The sequence below is a fragment of the Buceros rhinoceros genome, unplaced genomic scaffold (assembly GCF_000710305.1).
Source record: "Buceros rhinoceros silvestris isolate BGI_N320 unplaced genomic scaffold, ASM71030v1 scaffold31762, whole genome shotgun sequence".
NCBI lineage: Eukaryota > Metazoa > Chordata > Aves > Bucerotiformes > Bucerotidae > Buceros > Buceros rhinoceros.
This window is the reverse complement of record NW_010397678.1, coordinates 17,461-24,242: the sequence shown is the minus strand read 5'-3', so window position 1 is coordinate 24,242 and position 6,782 is coordinate 17,461. Positions and strand designations below refer to the sequence as shown.

The 6,782-nt window shown below is 41.0% G+C and overlaps 1 pseudogene; it reads right to left on the bottom strand.

Annotated features, from left to right (window-relative positions):
• Positions 1 to 5,535: 5,535 nt before the first annotated feature.
• On the bottom strand, positions 5,536 to 6,302 carry LOC104502387 (annotated as a pseudogene).
• Positions 6,303 to 6,782: the final 480 nt, after the last annotated feature.

The window sequence follows — 6,782 nt, the reverse complement described above, 5'->3', positions numbered from 1 at the left end:
GTTATTTACATTTTCCAAATATATTATTATACTTAATGGAACATGAGAACAGTTTCAATCAAGTGAAGTGGTGATGAAAGCTGAGGTAATTTTTCATTGCTTCTGTTGTATGTTTCATTTTTGCAGCATGTATGTGTTTTGTAAGGTTGTCAGCAGGGAATTTGTAACATGTTTTGAGAAAGCATTTCCAAAAAGATTTTCTTACCTGTCAGTCAGAGGTTTATTTTATTAAATAGTAGCTTTATCGTGAATAAATTCATTCAAATAAATACACCTGCTTTTGTCTCATCATACATTTGAAATTTTCTCATATTTTAAAAAAGGCACGCTATTCTGCTTGTCCAATATCGTGTTGTGAATGATCACAACCATTTGTTTCTGTAATTTCTGGAAATATATGGCCATATTGCAACTTGGAATTACCAATTGTGGTTCACGCTGATGCATGTTTAGATTCAGCGTTATGGGAATCATTAATGGGTTTTACTGAGTTACAACAGTAATGTTCATAAGGCTGTTCTAAGAACTTTCAGTGGTTTCTTGACATTCCAGATGTTTTTGTCTGAAGCTAAAGTACTTTGCCTGAGATCAAACTGCAGATCATCTCCAGACTGTACAAGGTCCAAGAGAAAGCACATTTCATTTTAAAATGTTGTCTTTTATAAATATGTTTCATTAATTAATACTGCATGCTGTAGGCTAGGGTCCTTGGCATCTCCAAACCTGACTGAGAAGGGGTATGAAAAGGTAAATCAGAGCCTACAAAAATGAGACCAGATGTACACTGGGGGCCTGTACATTATCAGTGCCGATCCAATGTTGTCATGCTTCAAATGAGATCAGAGGGGGAGGGAGGGGTCTTGAGTCTTTCTTAGTAGTGTTATGTTCTGTTTCAGTGCACAAGATTCATTAAGGCTTTCAAAACGGTTATGGATTGCCAACAAACTCAGCCAATCTTCCTTCGGAAACGTGTACAAATTCGAACAGATTTAGAGAACAAACGGTATATGGTTGTACTTTCACATATGATTTCACTGGTGGTTTTTCTTATTCCTTCTGCAATATTGAGTTTTGCTTCTGTTGGGGTTACCTCAGTTTTCTATAAATTCAAGTGTTGGAATAAATTCTCAAAAACTATCTTCATTTGGGTTTTGCAGGCTTTATTCTCTTGCCTTGTCCACATACATCAATCACATGACTCCTCATTGCCGTTGCTAGGATAAAATACTACCTTCTTATATTTCATAAAGTGGATTTCCCTGACCAATCCTGTTCAGTGATACCTCTGACTATAATTAAAGTTGCCAACCAGTTCTCAAAAGCAGATTCCTAAAATTTTTCTGATGTCTTACCTTAAAATTGACCTTATTTGAAATTTTAACCATAATAGTTCACCTTTTTCAAATATGAGGCTTAGATCATGCATTATTTTCTGCATAAGTAAACATCTGGTGACATCTTGTTTTAAAAAATTCTGCTTTTAAATTGGATGCCAAAGCTTGGAAGGTGGATGCTAAATTTATGATTTATTTTTAATTGATTTGTTTGTTTTCTACAAAGTTTTTTTTAAATTTTGCCAATAAACTGTCCGGTAACTGTCTCCTTATTGAGCCGTCTCCTTTCACAACTATGTCAGTCAAACAAAATACTTGATATTGTCCACTTCAGAGATTAAGATTTACCATCTTTGGGTTTTTGAGGGGTTGGATGCTAGAACTTGTTGGCAGGGAATTCTCGTACGCTTTCAGTGGGTTTGAGCCGTGGATAAAGGTCACTACACACCTTCATAGTCCAGAGTCTGCTGTCTGGCTCTGAAATTAATAGACATGGCACTGGTCACAACCATATGCCTGCGTCTCCCTTCTCAGCTGCCTTTCAGAGCAGGCTTGCTGCATTTAAACTGTCTGTTGGAGATGGCCCTTGAGCTGCACTGACTACCACACTGTGCCCAAAAATATTTTGAGGGCAAGGACACACAGCTGCAGGACACCTGGCACAGTGTGGTTTACTTGTATAGGTGGAGCCTGACACATTCTGTCACGGTGGGGATAAAAGCTGAACTGGGATGAAAAACCAAAAGGAGTAAACTGGGACAGAAGGAGAATGGGGAGAAACAGAAAAGCAGACTGATCTGAGGCTGAGATTGAAAGCCAGAGAGTGAAATGGAAGATGGGAAGTACTGAGACTGCATGAGGAGTGGGGTTGGAGCAGCAGTGGAATCAGCGGAGTGGAACAAGGGAGTGGGGAAGGAGACACACCAGTTGAGGATGGGAAAAAGGAGATGTTGCTAATGAGGGAAGGGGAAGTCGAAGGGGCTTGCTAAGCCAAGTACTCCATAAGAATAGGGCTAGGACAGAAATTGTCTAAAACAAGTTGGAAGTGAGGATATAGTGATTTTCAGAGGCTGGGCTGGAACCCAGGACCCCTTTTTCAGTGCTTCTCAGTTGTTATTTAACTTCTGCAAAATCCTTGGCAAATCATATCTTGTATTTTTTCTGTGCCAGTCCCTAAAGACAATAACCGGCTGCCAGTTTGAGTTACTCTTCCAGCCCTGGTCACTGATACCTGCCGTAGATCTACAGGCCTCAGTTCTGAACTGCATGAAGGAGCAATGCAGTCTTTCACAAAGATGTGGGAGATGACACAAACCAGTTTTCAGTGAAAGCTCACTTTTCAGAGTTAGAAAGCCAAGTATGAAGAACACAGGAAGCCTTTCTGACTCGTTCCCACATTGTGTATATGTGCTATGAGAGGAAACGCTTGTATAGGGACTAGTTCTCCTAAAAGACATTTTTAATGCATGGGACCGATTCAGGAAACAGTGAGTTGTATGGCAAAGGCAACCTGATTGGTTGGCCTTCTGTTTAGAAAATGGAAGTTTGGATAGAGTATAAATGAGACAAAGGATTAAAGAGAGACATAACAGTATCTCCTTTATCACATAAAATAAGACAAACATATGGTTATTCTCCTTCTTGCCCAAAAGGTCAACTCATTCAAAGAGGGCGTTAGAGGTACAGATTCACTTCCTTTATTGTTTAAGCCCATGTTCAAGCCCACATCTTAAGAAGTGGTGAAAGAATTCCCAAAACATTCTGCAGATCACTTCAAAGGGATATTTGGACAGTTCGGTGATGCAGATATGGCACTATGCCTACCTTTCAGCAGATCCCTGTCTTTCAGCAGAGTTAAAAAAGGAAGATTTCCAAGTCTGTCATAGTGTTCTGGGGTTGAAGTGTTAGTGGTTGCTTTTCTGAGAACTGTTTTCCTTTGTGTGGAATGATCTCAGGTCTGAAACAGTTACCTGCACTTGTTGGACCACCTGCTTTAAGCTTTCCCTGAAGCAGAGGCAGCAAAGGAGACTTAGTTACTTTAGCTGAGAAGGATGGTTGGCTTTGTCTTCCGTCACTCATGTAGTGATCGGAAGTCTTCTGGGTAGCATACTCTACTCATATTTGCCAATTAGGAAATACAAGGCACACAAGCTGCCACAGGAGACCAGGACTCCACCAGGCACGTGCTCTAACAGAAGGTTAGATCCGTGGTTTTCGGGTTTTGCTCACAGTTATCTGCATTCCCATAGAAACGTGTTGGGGGAAGGTACATGTAAACATCGCTCTCTTGAAGCAAAGGTGCATTTGCTTTGTGGATCCCAACAAGGAGCAAATAAAAGATTAGCAATAAGTGGCTTTTCACTTCCAAAACTGAAGTGCATGAGAGGCTGTCCCTAGTGAAATGTAGTACACCTGAGAAACTTCAGAAGGTTTTAAAGTCAGTGGCTTTTCACGTCTTCAGGTCAAAGCACAGCAGAGCGCATGTTTTCTACATAACGTTTTCATACACAGTGGCTATGAATTATTTACATAAGAGGTGAGCGCATGGCAGAGACCCCGAATTATGGTACTAATTACACAAGCAGCAGTCTTCGACACCGAAATATTTGACACTAACCTAAGGTTTACAGAAATGTCAGAGGCAAAGTGATGGGAAACATAACTCATTTAGACTTGCCAGGAATCAGATGCTTTAAAAGTTAAGAACAGATCTAATAGAAATCTGTCACTGTCAGAGATCAGAGATGCCCTGTCTTTGAATGAAATATATACCCTAAGTCATTCACATCCTGATCTTCCCCAAGCTTTTACCTTAAGAGGAGGAGTTAGCTGTTCTTGTTAAATCCGTAAATTTATAGATACTTACAGTAACTCAGTTTAGTTTATTGCCATTGGTTTTCTGTGTAACTATCTGAACCAATGGAATTAGGATCACATATCCTCATTTTCCCGTGAAGATCACATCAGGTGACAGAGGTCTTGGACCATAGCCAATGACTTCAGAAGATAAGCATCAGTTCCTGGGTGCCAACATTTAAGGTTATTGGAATCCAGAATCCTGAACAAGGCACCTTTCACCAGCGTGAAATACTACACGTCCCAGGCCAGCCTGCTGGCTTCAGTCAGAGGTGTCTTAACAACAGCCTGCTCAGCACACGGAGAGATCTCTCTCTGCTCATTGCACAGCCCAGAACCCTTTTCCTTGTGTGGGAAGGAGTTTGAGGAGTTTAGACCTTTCAGAAGCAGGTCTAAGCTTTCTCTTAGCAGAGCAGGAGCCTGCTTATCTGTCTACTGATACAACTCCATATCTAAGAAATGGGAAACAAACTCCCTCCACACTGGAGGGAGAGCAAACCTGTATGTCTCGTGGAGTGTTCTCTAACTGCCTTCTCATTTAAACTGTTCCACTGTGCACTAATGTGCATAAAGCTCAATAGTGAAACATAACTCCACGCTTACCTGAGGATGAGGAAGACCTGCGTTCCAGCCCCTCTATTTGATATATTTACTGCCTGTTTACTATATATTTAATATTCTTACTTAGGATATCAGGTGATACAGGTGTGTTCCTTCAGGCACAGCACAACTCAGCTGTTTCACAGTGATCCCAGAAACAGTGGAGGAGTCTCCTAGATACCATTTCAGAAGCAGCTGTGTAGGTGTAATTGCACGAAGCTGCAGAGAGGAGTGTTCCTGCTCCCTCTACACCTGTTCTGGGGATGCTTGGAGCCTCCCATCAAGCCAGTTCACTAGGACGGCAGGATGTCATCTTCCACTTGTTTGGATTTTTTCCTTTCTTCTGAGACAGTTTTCTGCCATTTCAGTGATTTGAAATGACTCACTGAGTGGTCCAGCAGGCACAGGGTACAGTGACAAAAGGAGGACTTAGCCTTTTGACAGCAGTGAACTCAACACAAGCTTAAGGAATGACTTGTCACCTGGAGGATATGACAATTCTCTAAGATAGGAAATGTGCATTTAAATTCCTCCATTTTTTAAATCTAAACAAGAGCTGAGGTCTTGTTGCCCTCTCGAAATGAGACTTATAATTACAAAGCTCCAACAAGAAGGTCCTGGCTCTGTCTTTGATGTATTCCAGAACCCCCACTGGATTTTATGGAATGCCATAACACAGAATGGGAGGCTCGGGTGGAACATTTCCCCGTCGTTCCTACTAGGCGAAAGGCTGTTGATTTACATTTCACAGAATGGAAGACATCATGTAGTAAATCAGTGGCCTCTGATAGTCATTAAAGGTAGACTAGTACCAGAACCCGTATTATCAAAGATCAGCCAATCATCTCCAACACTCAACTCAGGAAGAAGACGGTTTTCCATGATTTGATCAAGATCATCAGAGAATGGACCCCAAAGGCTGCTTGTGAACAAAAGCTCATTTTCCTTGTATTTCTTGTGAACCCCTGGGATAGTGTTTCTCAGACAATTTACTCGCAAAAGAACCATAAACACCATCGTTTATGTAATATATAAATACTGGTTCATCATCATTCTTCGTTTACTCCACTCCGTAAGGAAGAAGTTTGTCATACCCAACAGACTTCTTTGCAATGATGTTAACTGCTAGTGTAAATGCAGATGAAACACAGTAACATCCAAGCCCTGCCGTCACATGAACACCAGATTCCTTAGGAAAGTAGACATCCAGCAATGGCCTGATGGCATGATTAACCTCTTCAAGCTGAAGTTCTGAACCTGTCAAGCCCCCGCCACTATCCAACATGTTCATCTTAAAGCCAAATTCTTCAGCCATGTGACGCAAACACACACCGAGCATCAGATACAGCATGAATATACGTTTGCAGTTCTTTGCAAGAGCCTGAAACATGAAATTTGACGACAACTATTTGGACCCCCCAGCTCCTTAGCGCATTCCATGAGGTGCCTACAGTTCTTCAGGGTGGTGCCTAATTGCAGAGACTCTGTACAGAACCAAGTTCCTCTGAGCATCTGTAGCCAACTTTCATGATCACAAAGCCTGTCATCCAAACCAGTGATCTCCCAAACTTGTCCTTGCTTTTGGCTTTGTAGACTTCCAGAGATACAAAAGGTCTTTGCATATTTCAGTGGAATCTTAACCTTTACTATTTCCTCCTACCCTAGCATTGGCAGGGGTCACCCATGGAGATGCAAGTCTTCCGTATTACTCACTGTCCGGCATGACCCAGCCCTCCAAAGACACATTAAAACAAAGTAATCTTGCAGACTTTGAAAGGAAATAAAAAGAAATAAAGAAAATCTACACAATAATTCTGCAAAACTCTTGCTAACATCAATGCCTGCATAGTTATGCTTTCATAAATACAGATTTCTATTTTAAAAAAATATTTTGCTATCTCTGCATAAAAAACTTACTTTTCCACACCATTTTACTACCACTTTGTAAGAGACTTTTTCAATAGGCTACTTAATATCAAAGAGTTCTCTTTG